This window comes from Triticum urartu, chromosome 1A, assembly GCF_056163025.1.
Source record: "Triticum urartu cultivar PI428250 chromosome 1A, HENAU_Tu73, whole genome shotgun sequence".
NCBI lineage: Eukaryota > Viridiplantae > Streptophyta > Magnoliopsida > Poales > Poaceae > Triticum > Triticum urartu.
In genome coordinates, this window is record NC_141873.1 from 413,425,496 (window position 1) to 413,448,181 (window position 22,686).

At 52.7% G+C, this 22,686-nt stretch overlaps 1 pseudogene; it reads left to right on the top strand.

The window, feature by feature from the left end:
* LOC147991474 (uncharacterized) overlaps positions 1-22,287 on the top strand; it is a 62,073-nt pseudogene extending 39,786 nt beyond the window's left edge.
* Positions 22,288-22,686: the final 399 nt, after the last annotated feature.

Here is a 22,686-nt window from a genome sequence, read left to right on the forward strand (position 1 = left end):
GGAGGCCGAAGCCGCCGCCGCGGCGAATAAGCAGGCTTAGGAAGCCGCATGCCGCCAGTCGGCCTTGCTTGTTACCCCGCTGAACTCTGCGCCGCCGCCCCCGGAGTTCACGGGGCAGACTGGAGAAGCCGGCGGGGAGTACCTCGTCGAGGAGAGGGAAGGCGGCGAGCCCTCTACTCCGGGCGCGAACGTTCCGCCGCCGCCTCCGCCACCGTCTGAAGGCGTGCAAGGCGAGCAGCCAGCGGACCCTCCGGTGCCGCCGACCGAAGACGAGGCCGTGGCGAGGCTGCACCTCCAGGTCGGCTCGCCAGCGCGCCGTCGTCTGGAGAAGGAGACTTCGGCACCCCGCCCCTTGGAAGCCGGCACCGCCAGCTTGGCGGCTCCAGACGCCGAAGCGACGAGCGCCGCACCTGTTGGGTGGGTGCGAGGAGGCGGCACAGGGCCGCTGAACCGAGTGCTCCTGGACGTCCAGGCGAAGCTCCGCGCTGAGGGCGACGCCCTCCAGAGTTGCACCAAGGCGTTCCTGGCGTCGCGGGCAGCCGTCCGGGTATGTTTTTTCTTTGGGCCTTTGTTTTTCTTGTTCCTCTCTATGGGGGCGCACCAGCGCACCCACTGGGTGTAGTCCCCGAGTTTCGGCCGCCTGCTGAGCAGGCGGCCCGGAACTCCAATTGATGAACTTCTGGGTACTAACTTTGTCTGAAATGCTTGTTGCAGGATTACCACAACCTCCGCGTCACTGCCTTCAACCGTAATGTTGAAGAGCTGGGCAAGCGGAGCGCCGACTTGGCGGAGAGCCGGAGTAAGTCCTTCCCTCTTTTTCCTTCTCTGCGGGGGCGCGCTAGCGCACCCGCGGGCTGTAGTCCCCGAGATTCGGGCCGACTGCTGAGCAGTCGGGCCGGATCTCCCCGGCGAACTACTTTATTGACGGCTATTGTCTTTCTTCCTTTCCTTCAGGAGCCAACGCTGCTCTTCAACAGCAGCTGAGCGAAGCCAACTCCGCCCTGCTCGCCAAAGGGGAGGAGTGCAGCAGGCTCGCCACAGAGCACGATCTGCTGGCCACTCATTTGGCAGAGCAGAAGGAGTTGCTTGCGAAGTCGCAGAGGGAGGTAGAGGAGACGGAAACCGCCCTCTAGGCCGAGTTCGCGAGCGAGCGCTCCGCCTGGTCTGACAAGGAGGCGCTGCTATCCTCCGGCTTCCACGAGATTGAAGACATCGTTGATGGTGAGTCTCTTTATTTTCTTTCTTTGAGCTGCCGACTTAGATCATGCCGACTCCTGGTTTTTGACTTGCTTCTTCGTTTCTTCGTGTCTTTTGCAGACTTCTTCCCTGGGCAGTCGCAGGCCGCTATCCAAGCCATCGAGGTCGATCGTGAAAGTCGGAGGGCGGAGGGCGTGGAGATCGCCGTTGATGCCCCCCGAACTCTTGATGAGCACATCTTGAGCATCGAGGCTCGCCTCCGGCCGGCTCACCGGATGCTGCGCCAGCTTCATCGCGTCGGTGCCCAGGCGATTTCCGCCCTTTGCCCGAATATGCAGGCTCCGCGCACCCCCAGCCTGACGGCCAACTGGTTGGAGGTCGCAGCTGGTCGCCTCAAGGCCTGGAAGGGCTCTTCGGCCCGGGCTGGAGCGCGCCGGGCCTTGGAGTTCGTCAAGGCGTGGTACCCAGGGCTGGATCTAGACCGGTTGGCCACGCTTCGGTCGGAGGCCCAGCTGGAGCTAGCGGCTGCGGAAGACGCCCTCATCATGCGTGCTGCGGCGATTGCCGAGTACACCGACACGAGCATCTTTGTCCCCGAGCGGTCTGAAGACGGCGAGGAGGTACCGCCGGAGTGGTTTGGGATGAACCCAGACTACGGCGAAGACTCGGAGGAGGTGATTGGCTCCAGCGTCGAGGAGGAGGACGAGGCGGAGGGTGAGGGCGAGGTGGAGGCACCAGAAGATGGAGCATACGGCCAGCCTCAGCCTGACCGCGCCTCCAGCAACGAGCCGCGTGCGGCCGACCCGACTGCTGCCCGAGGCGATCAAGCCGAGACTAGCCGGCCGATCGCCCCGACGCCTGACGCTGGCGCCTCCTTCGACCCCCCGAATCCGTCTGCCGCCTCCTAAGCTGCCGCTGTGTCCTTTGTTTTATCTGCTTCAGTAGTCTTTTGAAGAACTTGTTAATTCGCACAATTCCACCCGCGGGGTGTATTTTGAACCTCTACTCGACAATTCGGCCAAGGGCCTATGTTATGTATATATATCTATCTTTTCTTGCTCATTGTTCTTTTGGCTGTTTTCCTTTGCCGCTTTCTCTTAGTTGCCTGTCTTGCCAATCGGACAGCCGCTCTGTGGACCGTTGCCGGATCAAGTGCTAGGCTACTTTGGGAAAGCAAGTACTTAGCCGATTTCAAGATTGTTTGAGCAAGTTGGATAGAAAACGACAATCCGACTGTCCGGGAGTCGTTTTGTAAGAAAGGCTCGAAGCCGTCTTGAGCTATGTTTTACGCTTTGAGTCCTTAGCCATTTTTCATGCGAGCACCCATTCTACCTTAGCTCTGCCCACCGTACAGTCGCTCTGCGAGCTGCGGCTTCTGACAGAAGATGACTTAGGTGTTACACACTACTTGTCCGGCTGCAGGAAGCATTTCATAGTGCAAGGCGGCAAGTCCCCGGGCTGACTTGTCGAGCCCGGTGCCAAGCGGCATGACAAAGAGTAACATACTTGTAGGCATAATTTTTATCATACAGACAAAAGAGGGAAGTCCCCGAGCTCATCTCGGGGGGCCCGAAGTCTTGGTACTTTAATACAAAAGGTAGTGTGGTACATACTGCATCAACTGTAAAATCTTCGGAGAAGATTTGCATTCCATGGCCGCTTTGTCTCCTTGCCGGAGTCATCCCTCTTGCGTGCTGAGTGCCAACAGCCGGCCCTCTTCCAGTAAATCGACGCCGTCTTGTCGTGCTTCTTCTGCTTCCTCCTCGGTGTACATGGTGACTCGTGGGGAGTCGAACTCTATGTCCGTTGGGATGACGGCTTCGGCACCGTAGACGAGGAAGAAGGGCGTGAAGCCAATTGACTTGTTTGGAGTCGTGCGCAGGCTCCAGAGGACGGCTGGCAGCTCGTCGAGCCAGCAGCCAGCCGAGCGCTCCAGAGGCTCGATCAACCGAGGCTTGATGCCGGACAGGATGAGGCCGTTTGCTCACTCCACTTGGCCATTTGACTGCGGGTGGGCGACGGATGCTAGGTCCAGTCGGATGCCCTGTGTTGTGCAGAAACGGGCCAAGGCGCCTTTGGAAAAATTTGTGCCGTTGTCGGTGATGATGCTGTGTGGTATGCCGTACCGAATTGTGATATCGGTGATGAAGGTCACAATAGTCGGACCGTTCAGTTTCTTAATTGGCTTCACTTCCACCCACTTTGTGAACTTGTCCACTGCGACAAGTAGGTGAGTTAGACCACCTCGTGCTGTCTTGAATGGTCCCACCATGTCTAGACCCCAGACTGCGAAAGGCCAAGCAATGGGGATGGTTTTGAGCGCGGAAGCCGGCTGGTGCGGCTTGGAGCTGAACTTCTAGCACCCTTTGCATTTTTGGACCAACTCCTTGGCCTCTTCCAAGGCAGTCGGCCAAAAGAAACCATGTCGGAAAGCTTTGGCGACGAGTGCTCTTGAAGCCGCATGGTGGCCACATTCACCCTGATGGATGTCTTTGAGGATCGCCTGGCCTTGCTCTGGCTCTACGCAGCACTGGTAGACACCAGTGACGCTGCGCCTCACCAACTCTCTGTTGATTATGGTATAGGCTGCCGCCCGGTGTTGTACTTGCCGGGCTGAGGTCTCATCAGTTGGTAGCTCTTTGTTCACCAGGAATTTGAGGATGGGCTGGGCCCATGAGGGTGCTGCTATTTCTTCGACTACCAGAATTGCGACTTGGACGAGGGCGGCTGGGCTGGGAGGCGGCGGGCTGGAGTCAACAGCCGCTTGCTGGGCTGATGAAGTCCCCAGGCCGACTGCGCGGTCCTTGGGACGAGTTCTGGAATCTTTGAGTCCGTCACCGCAGTCCCCGGGCCGGGCTCGATTGTGGCAGCTTTGGAGTCGCCCTCCAAAGTCCCCGTTCCGACTACCAGAGCACTGGAGTTGGATTCGCCGTCTTCGGGAGGAGCCGGCACAAAAATGGAGTCTGATTCTGGTGAAGGCTTGACAGACGGCTTGAGGAGGCGTTGAAGGGCGACGCCAGATGGTATTGCTTGGCGGGTAGAGCCGATTCGTGCCAAGGCGTCTGCTTGGTCGTTGTCGTTTCTTGGCACATGGAGGAACTCGCACCCTTCAAAATACCCGCTGAGTTGCTGCACGAGGAAACGGTAGCTCGCCATGTTTGCCGCGTCCCAGTCACTAGATGACTGTTGGACCACTAAGTCCGAGTCGCCATAACACAAGATCCGGCGGATGCCAAGTTCTTTGGCAAGCCGGAGCCCGTGAATGAGCGCCTCGTACTCGGCCACGTTGTTGGAGGTGGCAAAATGGATTTGTAGTGCATATTTGAGCTTGTCGCCTTTGGGAGAGGTGAGGACGACGCCGGCTCCCAAGCCGGTGCGCATCTTGGAGCCGTCGAAGTGCATCCGCCAATGGGTGGAGTCAGGCGCTGGAGGCAGGTACTGGGTCTCGGCCCAGTCGACGAGGAAGTCGGCCAGTGCTTGTGATTTGATAGCGGTGCAGGGCTGGTAGTAGATGGTGTAAGGAGCCAGCTCTATGGCCCACTTGGCCACTCGACCAGAGGCATCTCTGCTACCGATGATCTCGGCAAGTGGAGCCATGTAGACCACTGTGATTGGATGCTCTTGAAAGTAAGGCTTCAATTTCTTGGCAGCAAAGTGCACGCCATAGCACATCTTCTGGTAGTGGGGGTAGTTCTGCTTGGAGGTCGACAGTACCTTGCTCAGGTAATATACTGGTCTCTGGACAGGTAGCGCCTTGCCTTCCTCCTTGCGATCTACTACAATGATTGTGCTGACTACTCGGCTGGTGGCGGCGATGTACAGGAGCATAGGTTCCTTGGGAGTCGGAGCCGCCAGGACGGGTGGAGTAGTCAGCATCTTCTTCAGCTGGTGGAAAGCTTCGTCTGCCTTATGGTTCCACTCGAAAAAAGTGGTCTTCTTCATGAGTAGGTATAAGGGGAGAGCTTTCTCGCCCAGCCGACTGATGAATCGGCTGATGGACGCCAAGCAGCCGGTGAACTTCTGCACATCCAGTAGTCGGCTGGGTACCTCCATTCTCTCGATGGCCTTGATTTTTACTGGGTTGCATTCTATGCCGCGTTCAGAGACCAGGAAACTAGCAGCTGGCCGGCTGGTACTCCGAAGACACACTTCTCGGGGTTGAGCTTGATCTGGAACCGGCGCAGGTTCTCAAAGGTCTCCTTGAGGTCTTCCAGTAGTGTTCCTTGCTTTTCCATCTTCACCACCACATCGTCCACATAAACGTGGGTGTTCCTGCCGAGCTGCTTGAGGAGGCACTTCTGCATGCAATGCTGAAAGGTGGCGCCGGCATTCCTTAAGCCGAACGTCATGGAGAGGTAGCAGAATGCTCCAAGCGGCGTGATGAAGGCGGTCTTCAATCTATCAGCCGGATTCAGCTTGATCTGGTGATATCCTAGGTATGCATCCAAGAAGCTCAACAACTCGCATCCAGCTGTGGAGTCTATCACCTGTTCAATTCTTGGTAGAGCAAATGGGTCCTTGGGGCAGGCCTTGTTGAGGCTCGTGTAGTCAATACACATTCGCCATTGCTTGTTCTTCTTTAGCACCAGGACCGGATTTGCCAGCCACGTCGGGAAGAAAACTTCCATAATGAAGCTAGCTGCTAGGAGTCGGGCTATCTCTTCTCCGACAACTCTCCTCTTCTCTTCTGACAAGCGGCGCAGGGGCTGCCTGACCGGCTTTGCATCAGATCGGACGTGTAACTTGTTCTCGGTGAAATCCGTCGGCACACCTGGCATGTCCTTGGGAGACCATGCGAAGATGTCCCGATTCTCACGGAGGAAATCGACGAGCTCGCCTTCCTATTTGCTGTCGAGGTTTGCACCTACGACGGCGTACCTCTCTGGGCACTCCGGATCCAAGGGTATCTTCTTTGTCTCTTTGGCCGGCTTGAACGAACCTTCGGCTTCCGACTCCTTCGGGTCGGGCGATATCTCCGGCTTCTTGCCGGCCATCGCCACAACTCGCTCAAGGAGTCGCTTCTCGGCTGCGATCACCAGGGACTCAGCCAGCCGACTGCTCTCGGCCGCGCAGGCGGACGACTTCCGGTAGTCGCCGGCCACAGTGGGGGACCGCCATGAACTTGGCCAAGGCAGGCCGGCCAAGTAGCGCATGGTATGGGCTCTCAAGGTCCACTACCTCAAACCAAACAGACTCTCTTCGGAAGTGATCTTTGTCCCCAAAGAGGACGTCAATCAGGATCTTGCCGATTGGTGAGCAGGAAAGCCCAGGAACAATGCCGTGGAACACAGTCCGGCTGTTCTGAAGCTGTCTCTGCTTGATTCCTAACATCTCCATGGTGTCCTTGTACAGGATATTGATGCTGCTGCCCCCATCTATCAGAACTCGGGAGAAACGCACGGCCTATTTGTCGGTGGCAAAGGTGCGTCCAGGACCAAGGCGTAGGAGCCCGGACTCGGCATCACCTCTGGGTGGTCAGCCCTGCTCCAGCTGATGGGCCTCTTAGACCAGTGCATGAACTCTGGCGTCTCTGAGGCTACTGCGTTCACCTCTTGTCGCTGCAGCCGCCTGCTGCGTCGATCATCAACCACACTGGTGAACACCATGTAGGCTCCGTGCTCTTCAGGGTATTCGTCTTGTACTACGCCGACTGGCCTGACTGCCGGCTGCTGGGGCGGAGGTGGAGGCGGCTGCCCAGCAGGCGGGGGTGGCAGGAGGCCGTCTCCCTTGGCGATCCTGGTGAGCCAGTGGAACTTCCGGGTGGTGCGACTCGACGGCTTCGCGCCGCTGTGGAACTTGCAAGGTCCATCCAAGGTCTGCTCGTAGGAGAAGGCCGGCAACCAGTTCGGCTTGCCGGCTTTTTGTTGCTTGGACGGAGGCTGCTCTTCTGCCTGCTGGGCTTCGACGGTCGCGACCTGCCGGCTACTGGAAGCCGGCTGCGGGGCCTTGCGCTTGTTGTCGCCCTGCTGTTGTCGCCGGCCGGCGTCTACCACCGGAGTTCTTGGAGCCTGAGGAGCTACTTTGCCAGTCGTGCTGATTTGAATTTCCGCCTTCATGGAGGAGTTGGCCGTAGCGTACTTGTCCGCTATGATCAGCAGCTCGTCGAGGGTTTCTTGCTCGTCGCAGAGGAGCTTGTGCTTGAGGAGGGTGCCTTCTCGGCACCCGGCCGTGAAGTACTCGATAGCCTACACCTCGTGCACGCCCTCGCAGGAGTTCCGAAGCTCAGCCCAGCATGTGAGGTAGTCGCGAGTCGACTCGTCAGGACCTTGCACGCACAAGGAGAGCTGATGAGGCTTGGGAGGACGCTTGTACGTGCTGGTGCGATTGCGGACGAACGCTTCGGTGAAGTCAACCCAGCTGTTGATGCTGCGGGGCTTTAGGCTGTTCAGCCATGTCCGGGCCGTGCCCTGGAGCATGAGCGGAACGTACTTTACGGCGACACGCTTGTTGCCGTTTGCTATGCTAACAGCCGTGGAGTAGTCGACTAGCCAGTCTTCCGGCTTCACGGAGCCGGTATACTTGGGCGTGTCCCTTGGGAGCGTGAACCCTCTGGGAAAGGGCTCGTCCCGAATGCGGGGCCCGAAACAAGGCGGACCCAGCTCGTCTTCTTCTTCCAGCGCCCGGGACCGGTGAAGTCGGTCGATCCGGTGGCGGGCGTCATTCTCTCCAACTCCCTCTGGGCGGCCAAGGCGGTCACCGAGAGTCGGATGGTCAACAGGCGGCGGGGAGACTTGCCTCTCCTTGCGGGGAGGGGGAGGCGGACAGTCGTCCCGTCGTTCCACTGCTCTTGAGTGGCCGTCTCGGTCGTGCTCTATGGTAATCCGAGTCCGACTGTGGCTGACAGCCGGCTCCTTGTCCTTTCTTCCTCGGGCACCACCAGTCGGCGTCCGAGACGTCGCGCCTTGATCTCGGTGCGGGTCGTCGTTTGGTCGCTGCGACGCCTCCGTGCGGCAGCCGGCCTCGTTCTGCGCGGCGGCTGCGTCGAGGAGCCGCTGGACTCGCTCCATCATGAGGCACTGCTCTTCGCCCTCGAAATTGTCCAGCTCATCCGCCGCTGCCTGGGCAGCTCGGATGTTCTCCGCTGGCGTGGCATACACGCGGCGGCTAGCCCCAAACAGGCTGGCGATGGCTACGCCGCGCTGCTGAACCACGCCAAGGAGGCTAGGCCCTGCCGGGGCCGGTGAGCCGCCAACAGCGTGATCCATCTCCCGCTGGTAAGCTTCTGCAAGCGTCTCATGCTGGCCAGCTTCTTCGCGCCTTCAACAAGCTGAAGGCGGCGCGCTTCTAATGTCTCTACGTCAGCATCTTCCGGAATGGGCGTAGTTAGGTCTTGCAGCGCCGCACCGAGTGAGTCGGGCGCCCCTCCGCCAGGGAACTCGTCATGACTGATGACCAGCACCTCAGTGACGGTGCTTCCGTCGCTCTCCGCGTGGGGGAGAGGTTCATCATAGACCACCACATTGGTGGGGAATGCGTCGACCGACGCGGTGTCAGAGTCGACCAGCATCGGGTCGGTGGAGCCTACGGACTCCAAGTCTACGGCAGGCTCGCCGGAAACGTGGAGTTGATCGAGGAGGCCCGCGAGGAGGTTTTCAGGGCCGCCTGCGCCTACGTCGGACGCAGGTTCGTCGGAGAGACGGACCTCACCGACAAGTTCGGCCAAGGAGCTAGCCGCGCAGGCGATCTCAACGCCGCGCAGCGCGTCGACGCAAACTTCATCTGGCGTGCCAGGCTGGCTGCACTCGCCAGGGAGGAAAAAGGGTTCCCGTCCACAATAGATCTCCGGACGGTGGTGCACCATGCCCCATGGTGGGCGCCAAATGTCGGGGGTTTGGTGCGACATATGCCAACGGATGGCTTATCATGGTGGGGGCGAGTAGAACATCGCCGGTGCCTGGAAACGGGATGAGGCGAAGACATGCACGCCGGCGAATCTTACCCAGCTTCGGGGCTCTCCGGGGAGATAATACCCCTACTGCTGCTCTGCGGGGTCTCCGCATGATCACTATGGTCAAGTGTTTACACGGTTGCTCCTTGAGCTGTATCTGGTGGTAGAAGAGGGCAAGGCTAGCTCTTTCCTTATATCTGGTATGGTATAGAACTACTGGGAACCAACCCTTTGCATGGGTGCCCGGGGGGGTTATATAGGCCTACCCCCAGGGGTACAATGGTAATTCGACTGGGCGCAGGCCCAGCCGTCAGTGCCTCCGACCTCCGACTTCTCTGCCGACTGCTGGGGCCCGCCGACTGGTGGGCCCCGCCGACTGGTCTGGTACGGAGCCGACAGGCCACGTCCTCCGCGGCCGGGTCTTGCCAGCTGCTGATCACTGCAGCCGTGCTCCTGATGACGCAAGCTTGGTCATGGGGTCGTGGCAACAGCCCCGCCGCCCGGCGGGCGATCACTATGGCCACTCCCCATCTATTCTTGATTAATGGCGCGTGGGCCCCGAGGGAGGGCTCGGCCGACTCCCGACGGGTCCGACTGGAGGTTCTCCCGCCGTCTCTCGAGGTCTCGCTGACTGGTGGGCCCCTCTACCTCCAGGCCGTACAGACAAGCCGCCATGGGCGCAAGACCTGGTACAGTGGTGCTGATGTCAGGGCTGGCCGGGCAACAGTGCCACGCCGCAGGGAGATCTTCCCAAGTACGGCGTGCTGTAGCCATGCCTGCCCTTGGTAAGGGACGGGGAGTGGGCTTCATTGTAGCCACGCCCCTGCCCCGTCCCCTTCGATGAGGTCATGGTTTGTTGGAGTCGCTGGCCGACTCCCCAAAGCCGGCTTCTCTGGAAGTCGACCCTGGGACTCGGCCGTGAGCGGGCAGCCGGCCGCCTTGCCGTAGACTCCCCAGGAGGCGGCTCTTCGCCCTATGGTCTTGAGGGGCGCAACATGCCCCTTGTCTTGAAAGGTTATGGGGCTCGGGTTGGCCTACCCGTGGCCCATTACTCCGACAGTGGTGCTATCTATATTCTGTCCAATATATATTTTGTAACCTGTGCAAAAATCAGAAAAGTAAAAAAACCTAATATTCATACTAATGGCGCATCACCTCAAAGTGCGCCATTAGTATGCCAAAGGATACTAATGGTGCATCACTACACAGTGCGCCATAAGTATGCCAAAGGATACTAATGGCGCATCACCCCAAAGTGCGCCATTAGTATGCCAAAGCACATGGGTAAATATGCCCCCCTGGGAGGCATACTAATGGCGCATGTTGGTCTATACTAATGGCGCACGGCGTGGTGCGCTATTAGTATACCAGATACTAATGGCGCACTAGTGGTGCGCCACTAGTATATAATACTAGTGGCGTGGTACTAGTGGCGCACCAGTAGTGCGCCATTAATAGGCAAAACTGGTGCGCCACTAGTAGGTATTTTCCTAGTAGTGTAAGGATCAGCGCCCGCTCCAGGGGTGCCACCCTCCACCGCATAGGAAAGCGCGCCCAGCGCCCTCCTCAGGCAGGACTCGGGGGCTCTCTTCTGGAGAGCCTCGGACCTTGTCAACCTCACGAGGGAGGCGCTTGGGCAATACTTGGAAGCGTGCTTCACGGCACACTTTCCTTAGGAGAGCACAGGGCAAGGAGTGCCCACCACTCGGAGTTCATCACCGAGACCACCTAAGAGCTACAAGACGCAAGAGCCATCCGCGGCGACAGCTGCTCACGGAGTGCGGCTCACCATCCAAGCGAGGGTGCTGAGCTACGCGTCTGCATCGACATCCCAGGGCTCAACAGGGCCGCATCTCAGGAACGCTTCTGGCCATCACGTGCAGGCCGCTGTGAGGGTCCACCACACAGCTATGTTCGCATGCCCTTCGGCTTGCCGAGCGTGGCGTCGTCCTATCAGCGCAACATGCGGCAAGTCCTAGCGGCTCAGAAGGCCAGGATCCACACCGTTCTGGAGGAAGTGGGGACGGTATTCAGGAAACCTCCTGATTTCCGAGAGCCTCCCGAGGCTCAGGGTCCCGGTGGCTCATGAGGAGCCATTCCTTCAACGCGTGGCTTCAGCTGCACCAACTCTACTTCATCTACAGAACCAGGTGACATCTTCCATGTTCATTTAAGCTGGGAGCACCCCTCGGGCTGCATTATTCCCGGGCCACATAGGTCCGTCCATGTGGCATATATCCCTTTTGCTTAAGTCTTTAGCTTACCTTGCTGGGGGCGCCCCTCGGGCTGCATCATCACCAAGCCGCTCGGGCCGGACCCGGTGGCATGTATCTTCCTGCATTTACCTAAGTTGATCTGCTCTCCCTGCTTAACCTGCCTACGGTTATCACCTTCTCGATCATCGCCTCCCACGGGGCCTCCTCACAGGCACGGCGTTGGTGCATGGGTCCGTCGCTGCCACGTTGACAAATCTGAGCGGTCGAGCTCTGGCTCGCCGCACGCTCCGCACATGTCACCTCACCAGGCCCTCAGTGCCTTCACTTCCTCTGGACCAACCTGCGGCAGGCAGGTGGCAGTAACGGCAAACCATGTATCTTCTTGTGCCTGTCCACAGGGACCCCGCGGGAAGGATAGCAGGCGGCACCGTGAGTCTCCTTTTCTCTGGTGCGATTCACTTGCGCGTTAAAAGGGGGCCTCCTGAGCATCGCGACTCAGGAGCTCTTACTGGCTCTCCAGCCCTCACCCCCTGGCCTTGACCACGGCATCGCGACCTAGCATACCAGTGGCAGATGAGCTCGCTCGAGGACCAGGACCTGAGGACGTAGAGCACTAAGAAGAGCTCAGGGGAAGGAAAACTCGTACGGACCGGCCTAGCTATGTGGCATAAGTTGGCGCACAGCCCTAGCGCAACATCAGGAATCACCGCAAAGTCAGCAAGATAAGTCTCGCCCTCGGATTGGCTAAATATTTGGGCCTAGTAGTCGCTCACACCATGCCGCAACCCCGTTGCGGCCAAGTCATCTTCCTTTCTTTCCTTACCATGCCCGCTTGGGCGCTAAGGGGGGCCTCCTGAGCATCGCGCCTCAGCGGCTCTTACTGGACCTCGGGCCGTGCACCTCCTAGCCTTGACCATGGCATCGCGACCTGGCATACCAGCGACGGCTGTAGCCACCTTGGGATCGGGACCCGTCAGCGTAGAGCAACAAGCTATCGCGAGGAAAGAAAGGGGGACCGAGCCTTAACGGGACACGCGTTCATCAAATCTTCATAACAAGGAAGATAAGTACAAAGGGATTGCAGATCCTTACACGCCCCCACGGGGTGATTCATGATTTTTCGCAGAAAACAAAAGCTGATGCCAAGGGGAATCCTATCTACATCCTTCCGTGGCAGACGCCATCATCAACAGTGGGCCACGGGAGGCCGGCGCCAACCCCATCCAGATCAGCGGTGGCGGCGACCGGACGCCGCAGCCCTGCTCCGAGCGCGGCGATAGCTCGGGGGCACGTAGCAGTCGTCGCTTGTCTCTGGAGTCTCGTAGAGCTCAGGAGAGCTACTGGACTCCCAAGGGCTGCTGCTGCTGGAGTGGTCGCGAGCGGAGTGCGCATCAGCCTCGCGCTCCTCTCCGGAGCAGCACTCTAGGCGGCGGCCCTCGGCGTCGAAAACCTTGAAGAAGAGCGTGGAGGCGTCGTCGTACTCGAAGTGGATCGCGAGGGCGCCCCTCGCACGACAGACCCGTGCGACCTCGCCCCAGCCACGAGTCATGAAGATCTTGCCGGTGGGGACCGCTTTGATCTCCGCTCCGGTCGCCGGAGCACTGCAGTCAGCATGCCGCATACAGAGCTCGAGCGGCTGATACGTCTCCAACGTATCTATATTTTTTGATTGCTCCATGCTATATTATCTACTGTCTTGAACTATATTGGGCTTTAATTTCCAGTTTTATATTATTTTTGGGACTAACCTATTAACCGGAGGCCCAGCCCAGAATTGCTGTTTTTTGCCTATTTCCGGGCTTCGAAGAAACGGAATATCAAATGGAGTCCAAACGGAATAAAATCTTTGGGAATGTGATTTTCTCACCAATCGTGATCCAGGAGACTTGGACCCTGCTCCAAGGAACAAAAGAGGCGGTCACGAGGGTGGGGGTGCGCACCCCTAGGGTGCGCCCCCTGCCTTGTGGGCCCCTCAGTGCTCCTCCGGCGTACTTCTTCCTCCTATATATACACTCGTACCCCCAAACGATCAGAACAGGAGCCAAAAACCTAAATCCACCGCCGCAACTTTCTCTATCCACGAGATCCAATCTTGGGGCCTGTTTCGGAGCTCCGCCGGAAGAGGGCCGTCATCACGGAGGGCCTCTACATCATCATAGCCTCTCCGATGAAGTGTGAGTAGTTTACCTCAGACCTTCGGGTCCATAGTTAGTAGCTAGATAGCTTCTTCTCTCTCTTTCAATCTCAATACAAAGTTCTCCCCCTCTCTTGTGGAGATCTATTCAATGTAATCTTCTTTTTGCGGTGTGTTTGTTGAGACCGATGAATTGTGGGTTTATGATAAAGTCTATCTATGAATTATATTTGAATCTTCTCTGAATTATTTTATGTATGATTGGTTATCTTTGCAAGTCTCTTCGAATTATCCATTTGGTTTGGCCAACTAGATTGGTAGTTCTTGCCATGGGAGAAGTGCTTAGCTTTGGGTTCGATCTTGCAGTGTCCTTACCCAGTGACAGAAGGGGCAGCAAGGCACGTATTGTATCGTTGCCATCGAGGATAGCAAGATGGGGTTTATTTCATATTGCATGAATTTATCTCTCTACATCATGTCATCTTGCTTAAGGCATTACTCTGTTTTTAACTTAATACTCTAGATGCATGCTGGATAGCGGTCGATGAGTGGAGTAATAGTAGTAGATGCAGAATCGTTTCGATCTACTTGTCACGGATGTGATTCCTATATACATTATCATGCCTAGATATTCTCATAACTATGCTCAATTCTGTCAATTGCTCTACCGTAATTTGTTCACCCATCATAGAATAGTTATGCTCTTGAGAGAAGCCACTAGTGAAACCTATGGCCCCCGGGTCTATTCTCATCATATCAATCTCCATCACTTTAATCTTGCTTTGCTTTTACTTTTTACTTTGCTTCTTTATACCAAAAATACCAAAAATATTATATCTATCAGATCTCACTCTCATAAGTGACCGTGAAGGGATTCACAACCCCTAATCACGTTGGTTGCGAGTAGCTATCATTTTGTGCAGGTACGAGGGACTTGAGCATGGCCCCCTACTGGATTGATACCTTGGTTCTCAAAAACTGAGGGAAATACTTACGCTACTCTGCTGCATCATCCCTTCCTCTTCGGGGAAAACCAACGCAAGCTCAAGACGTAGCAAGAAGGATTTCTGGTGCCGTTGCCGGGGAGTCTACGCAAAAATTCAACATACCAAGTACCCATCACAATCCCTATCTCTCGCATTACATTATTTGACATTTGCCTCTAGTTTCCCTCTCCCCCCAATTCACCCTTGCCGTTTTATTCGCCCTCTCTCTCTCTATCCTCCCTCTCTATTCGCCTCTTTTTCCCGCTTGCTTCTTGTTTGCTTGTGTGTTAGTTTGCTTGTTTGCCGCTATGGCTCAACCAAGATTCGGTGATCTTCACCTTAAAAGGTTAGAGGAGATCGAAAACAACGTTAGGAAATTTATGGTTTTGCAATTTGAGCATAATAATTTCTTTAGAAACGATCTTAAAGAACAAAAAAGTTTTATGAGTTATATGAATAAAGAGCTTGATGATATGTCTAAAGAATTTGATGTCATAAGATCGCAAATTGCTCGTCTAGAAAAGATGACTGCTGAAATTTCGGATATGCAAGCCACCTTAGTTAATAAGATTGCTTCTAAACCAGATTCCTATGAAAATCAAGATGAAGATCTAAAAGTTATTGATGTGTCCCCTATTAAATCTTTGTTTTGCAATATTAATCTTGATGAAACTGAATATGATCTTCCTTTACCTAGAAGTCGTTCTAAAAATTCAGAGTATTTAGATCTTAATGATGAAATTGATGAAAGTGGGATTGAAAGAAATAAAAATCTAGATGTTGCTAAACCCACTATATTGGATTTCAAGGAATTTAATTATGAAAGTTGCTCTTTAATTGATTGTATTTCCTTGTTGCAATCCGTGCCAAATTCTCCACATGCTTATAGTCAAAATAAAGCCTTCACCGAACATATTGTTGATGCCTTGATGCAATCTTATGAAGAAAAACTTGAGTTGAAAGTTTCTATCCCTAGAAAACTCTAGATAAGTGGGAACCAACTATTAAAATTAAAATTAAAGATCATGAGTTTTATTCTTTTTGTGATTTGGGTGCTAGTATCTCTACTATTCCCAAGACTTTGTGTGATTTACTAGATTTTCGTAATTTTGATGATTGCTCTCTAAACTTGCATCTTGGGGATTCCACTATTAAGAAACCTATTGGAAGGATTAATGATGTCCTTATTGTTGCAAATAGAAATTATGTTCCGTAGATTTCATTGTTCTAGATATAGATTGCAATCCTTCTTGCCCTATTATTCTTGGTAGACCTTTCCTTAGAACGGTTGGTGCGATTATTGATATGAAGGAAGGGAATATTAGATTTCAATTTCCATAAAAAAAGGGCATGGAACACTTTCCTAGAAAGAAAATAAAATTACCATATGAAACTATCATCAGAGCCACTTATGGATTGCCTACCAAAGATGGCAATACCTAGATCTATCCTCGCTTTTATGCCTAGCTAGGGGCGTTAAACGATAGCGCTTGTTGGGAGGCAACCCAATTTTATTTTTATTCCTTGCTTTTTGCTCCTGCTTAGTAATAATTAAATATTTAGCCTCTGTTTTGTTTGTGTTTTTTTTGTGTTTAACTAGTGTTTGTGCCAAGTAGAACTGTTGGGAAGACTTGGGGAAAGTCTTGTTGAACTTGCTGTAAAAAACAGAAACTTTAGCGCTCACGAGAACTGCTGTCATTTTTATTTGGAGAGTGATATTTAGTTGATTATTTTTGCAGATGATTAATAGATAAATTCCTCACGTGCAGCAATTTATTTTAGAATTTTTGGGGTTCCATATCTTGCGCTAGCTACAGATTACTACAGACTGTTCTGTTTTTGACAGATTCTGTTTTTCGTGTGTTGTTTGCTTATTTTGATGAATCTATGGATAGTAAAATAGTTTATAATCCATAGAGAAGTTGGAATACATTAGGTCTAACACCAATATAAATAAAGAATGAGTTCATTACAGTACCTTGAAGTGGTCTTTTGTTTTCTTTCGCTAACGGAGCTCACGAGTTTTCTATTTTGAGTTTTGTGTTGTGAAGTTTTCAAGTTTTGGGTGAATTCTTTTGATGGATCATGGAACAAGGAGTGGCAAGAGCCTAAGCTTGGGGATGCCCATGGCACCCCCAAGATAATCCAAGGACACCAAAAAGTCAAAGCTTGGGGATGCCCCGGAAGGCATCCCTCTTTCGTCCACTTCCATCGGTAATTTACTTGGAGCTATATTTTTATTCACCAACATGATATGTGTTTTGCTTGGAGCGTCTTGTATTATTTGTGTCTTTGCGTCTTAGTATGCCACAATCATCCTTGCTGTACACACCTTTTGAGAGAGCCATACATGAATTTAAATTTGATAGAATACTCTATGTGCTTCACTTATATCTTTTGAGCTAAGTAGTTTTGCTCTATCTGCTTCACTTATATCTTTTGAGCGTTATAATTTTGCTCTATGTGCTTCACTTAGATATTTTAGAGCACGGTGGTGGATTTTTTTTAAAGAAACTATTGATCTCTCATTCTTCACTTAAATTATTTTGAGAGTCTCTTAATAGCATGGTAATTTGCTTAATAATAATATGCTTGGTATTCAAGATTTGTGAAACTTTCTTTTGAGTGTCTTGAATACTAAGAAAAGATTGAAGCATGATAATTGTTTTGAGATATGGAGATGATAATATAAAAGTCATGCTAGTTGAGTAGTTGTGAATTTAAAGAATACTTGTGTTAAAGTTTGTGATTCCCGTAGCATTCACGTATGGTGAACCGTTATGTGATGAAGTCGGAGCATGATTTATTTATTGATTGTCTTCCTTATGAGTGGCGGTAGGGGACGAGCGATGGTCTTTTCCTACCAATATATCCCCCTAGGAGCATGCGCGTAATACTTTGCTTTGATAACTTCTAGATTTTCGCAATAAGTATATGAGTTCTTTATGACTAATGTTGAGTCCATGGATCATACGCACTCTCACCCTTCCACCTTTGCTAGCCTCTCTAATACTGACACTTTTCGCCGGTATCATACACCTACCATATACCTTCCTCAAAACAGCCACCATACCTACCTATTATGGCATTTCCATAGCCATTCCGAGATATATTGCCATGCAACTTTCCACCATCTAGTTCATCATGACACACTCCATCATTGTCATATTGCATATCCCGGTACACCGCCGGATGCATTCACATAGAGTCATATTTTGTTCTAAGTATTGAGTTGTAAGAAAAATAAAAGTGTGATGATCATCATTATTAGAGTATTGTCCCAGTGAGGAAAGAATGATGGAGACTATGATTCCCCCATAAGTCGGCATGAGACTCCGGATGAAAAAAAGAGGCCAAAGAAGCCCAAATAAAAAGAGGCCAATAAAAAAGAGAAAAGGCCCAAATAAAAAAAATAAAAAAATGAGAGAAAAAGAGAGAAGGGGCAATGTTACTCTCCTCTTACCACACTTGTGCTTCAAAATAGCACCATGATCTTCATAGTAGAGAGTCTCTCATGTTATCACTTTCATATACTAGTGGGAATTTTACATTATAGAACTTGGCTTGTATATTCCAATGATGAGCCTCCTCAAATTGCCCTAGGTCTTCATGAGCAAGCAAGTTGGATGCACACCCACTTAGTTTCTTTTTGAGCTTTCATATACTTATAGCTCTAGTACATCTGTTGCATGGAAATCCCTACTCACTCACATTGATATCTATTGATGGGCATCTCCATAGCCCGTTGATACGCCTAGTTGATGTGAGACTATCTTCTCCTTTTTGTCTTCTCCACAACCACCATTCTATTCCACCTATAATGCTATATCCAAGGCTCATGCTCATGTATTGCATGAAGATTGAAAAAGTTTTGGAAAAGTTAGAGTATGAAACAATTGCTTGGCTTGTCATCGGGGTCGTGCATGATTTAAATACTTTGTGTGGTGAAGATAGAGCATAGCCAGACTATATGACTTTGTAGGGATAAATTTCTTTGGACATGTTATTTTGAGAAGACATAATTGCTTTGTTAGTATGCTTGAAGTATTATTATTTTTATGTCAATATAAACTTTTGTCTTGAATCTTTCGAATCTGAATATTCATACCACAATTAAGAAGATTTGCATTGAAATTATGCCAAGTAGCACTCCGCATCAGAAATTCTCTTTTTATCATTTACCTACTCGAGGACGAGCAGGAATTAAGCTCGGGGATGCCCGATACGTCTCCAACGTATCTATAATTTTTGATTGCTCCATGATATATTATCTACTGTTTTGGACTATATTGGGCTTTATTTTCCACTTTTAAATTATTTTTGGGACTAACCTCTTAACCGGAGGCCCAGCCCAGAATTGTTGTTGTTTGCCTATTTCGGCGTTACAAAGAAACGAAATATCAAACGGAGTCCAAACGGAATAAAATCTTCGGGAACGTGATTTTCTCATCGAATGTGATCCAGGAGACTTGGACCCTGCTCTAAGGAACAAAAGAGGCGGTGACGAGGGTGGGGGCGCCCCACTAGGGCGCGCCCCCTTGCCTCGTGGGCCCCTCGGTGCTCCTCCAGCGTACTTCTTCCTCCTATATATACACACGTACCCCCAAATGAACAGAACAGGAGCCAAAAACCTAATTCCACCGCCGCAACTTTCTGTATCTACGAGATCCCATCTTGGGGCTTGTTCCGGAGCTCCGCGGAAGAGGGCCATCATCATGGAGGGCCTCTACATCATCATAGCCTCTCCGATGAAGTGTGAGTAGTTTACCACAGACCTTCGGGTCCATAGTTAGTAGCTAGATGGCTTCTTCTCTCTCTTTGAATCTCAATACAAAGTTCTCCCCCTCTCTTGTGGAGATCTATTCGATGTAATCTTCTTTTTGTGGTGCGTTTGTTGAGATCGATGAATTGTGGGTTTATGATCAAGTCTATCTATGAATAATATTTTAATCTTCTCTGAATTCTTTTATGTATGATTGGTTATCTTTGCAAGTCTCTTCGAATTATCCGTTTGGTTTGGCCAACTAGATTGGTAGTAATTGCCATGGGAGAAGTGCTTAGCTTTGGGTTCGATCTTGCAGTGTCCTTACCCAATGACAGAAGGGGAAGCAAGGCACGTATTGTATTGTTGCCATCGAGGATAACAAGATGGGGTATATTTCATATTGCATGAATTTATCTCTCTACATCATGTCATCTTGCTTAAGGCGTTACTCTGTTTTTAACTTAATACTCTAGATGCATGCTGGATAGCGGTCGATGTGTGGAGTAATAGTAGTAGATGCAGAATCGTTTCGATCTACTTGTCACGGACGTGATGCCTATATACATGATCATGCCTAGATATTCTCATAACTATGCTCAATTCTGTCAATTGCTCAACAGTAATTTGTTCACCCACCGTAGAATACTCATGCTCTTGAGAGAAGCCACTAGTGAAACCTATGGCCCCTGGGTCTATTCTCATCATATCAATCTCCATCACTTTAATCTTGCTTTGCTTTTTTACTTTGCTTTTACTTTTTTACTTTGCATCTTTATACCAAAAATACCAAAAATATTATATCTATCAGATCTCACTCTCGTAAGTGACCGTGAAGGGATTGACAACCCCTAATCGCGTTGGTTGCTAGTAGCTATCATTTTGTGCAGGTATGAGGGACTCGCGCATAGCCTCCTACTGGATTGATACCTTGGTTCTCAAAAACTGAGGGAAATACTTATGCTACTCTGCTGCATCATCCCTTCCTCTTCGGGGAAAACCAACGCAAGCTCAAGACATAGTAGCGGCCCCCTCGGCGGCATCACCTCAGAGAAAAACCACGGGAAGCGGATCGAAGATCTTGGTGGCATCGGCGCCCATAGCACCAACTCGCGCGAAGAGTCGGTGGCGTGGACCCTAGGGGCAACGTCACGCGGCGCCATGGCGTGGCGACCCCGGATGCGGCGCGGGCGGCGTTGCTCGTCACTTCGTCCTCCCGCGCCCTCGGCTTGGGTCTACAAGGGTAGCGGGTACCCCGGTGGAGGCCGCTCGCACCAAGGCCTCGTCACCACTTGCATCGCCACTTCATCACGGCGATGGATCGACCTCTTCTTTGGCGGAAGTGGCCCCGGGTTGTCACGGGGAGCTTTCCCTTTCCCTTCGGCGGAAAACCTTCTGATAAGCACCATTGGAGCAAGCAGTAGAGCAAGGAGGAAGAAGCAAGCAAGCGAGGAAGATATGGGCAACAGGGGCTCCGCCCCCCTCTCCATTTATAGAGGAAGAAGGCCAACCGGCAACTCCCACGATCACAGGTAATGATGGTTTCCCTTGCATGTCGCAGGGATTTGTCAAGTCATGCAGTTGCCGAGGCAGCATGGGGAAGCGTAGATGCCATGCCCAATCAACCACCACGCGTCAACCGAGGCTGCAGGCTTTTGGGGCCCGCGGTGCTCCACACTTGACCCTTGGCTTTGCCGCGAAGCCAAGCCTGTGTGCACCTTGGGCCCGGGGGCTATTGTCGGCATTCTAGGAACGGGGGTCCCCAGACTTGCCTGACTGCGGCCCACGGCGTTGCCAAGCAGCAGGCCGTATGACCCATCTTCACCAACAAGGCACCCAAGACCCTCGCGAGGGGCCAAGCCTCGTGAGGCGGACGATGCAAGACCTCCTCTGGAGTGGCCTAGCCAGGCAGGCTCATGAGGAGCGGAGATATCAAGGCAGGCCAAACCTCACAAGGCTCTCGTGACGTAAGCCATGACGATCGACACCAAGCGGGCGCCAGGCGGGCGCCAGCGCGCGCAGCGTCCTTGTTTCCCTTTGGTGCAAAGGAGGCAAGCGCAGCCGCAGAGTACCGAGGCATCAGGCAAAGGTTGCCATTTCGGTGCAACAAGACCAAGACAAGGCGGACGGGTCATTGTGGAACCCAAGACGGCGTCACCCCAGAGCCTTTCATAGGCGAAGACCGCTTTTGTCAGGATAGCTTGTACTGGCTGTCCCCCTTCAAATTAGCCCGCGATTGTTGGCTCCCTTCCCGCTCAATATTTGGGAAGAGGACCAGGGCCTCTATAAATAGGACTAGCCACCACCATAGTAGGGGCATATCTCATCTGATCTTAGCTTGAGGGAATCGATACACCACAAGTTCATACGCACAAGAACACCTCAACCTCAGGACACTGTACTTCCCCTTGTACTGTTCATCATCAGCCCGTGAGGTAATCCACCACCACCACACTGGAGTAGGGTATTACATCACAATGGTGGCCTGAACCAGTATAAACCCCGTGTCTTTCTTAGTGAGCTAGAGCGTAGATCGGTAGGAGGGAAAGACTTCGCGCGCACCCTGTTTGAACCTTAAGTGTTTGCCGGAACCCCACATCTGACAGTTGTCGAAGAGCAAGGCCCGGGAGGAGACCCTGACCAAGAACAGGGAGACCGAGAAGCAGCTGCGGAAGGACGACGCCCTCGCCCACAAGGAGCACGTGGAGGGCGAGAGCCGCTGGCTCAATCGCCTCGCCACCATTGCCGACAAGGCCACCACGCAGCTGGCTACCATGGGGATATCGGATGTGAGGTACACCCCGGAGCCGAACTTGAGCGCTAACTGCAGCCTAACCCTGTTCTTTGAGAGGGTTGTCGGTGCCTTGGAGCGGCTTCGTGCCAACCGGGCAGCCTCGCTGGCCAATGAAGCCCGGAGGCTTTGCCAGGGTGCCATGACCAAGGTTCTCACCAAGATGGCGTACTGGAACCCCAACCTCGACTTCGACGCCGCACTGGACAGCTTGCCGGCGAGTGTGGACCTCGCGGCACTCAAGGAGCGTATCGAGCCCATCATTAGCCGCATCGGTGAAATCGAGAGGATGGAGGGCCAGCGCCAAGATTAGGAACCCCGCCTCCCACTGTCGCTGCTGGTTCACGACCAAGACAGTTTTTATCTTTAGTTAGAACCGCAACAACAATTGATGTAATATAACTCTGGAGCACTTTTGGTACAATGCGTGTTATCTTCCTGTTCGATCTTCCCCTTTGTATGTTTAGACTATGTTAAATGGGCAGGCTTGCCGGTGCGTAAAACCAGGGTGGCACCTTGAGGACGGATCCTCAATGGCCTGCCGGGTGTGCTTGCTGCCGAGCGAGCCACCTTATCGTTCTCAACGCGGCTGCTCGAATTGTCGAGCTTGACTCGAGTGAGAACCGAGAGCATTGCCAATTGCAGAAGGCTACCCTGCCACTCTCGACGCGGGCGCTTGAGCTGTTGAGCGGACTCGAAACAGAACAAAGGC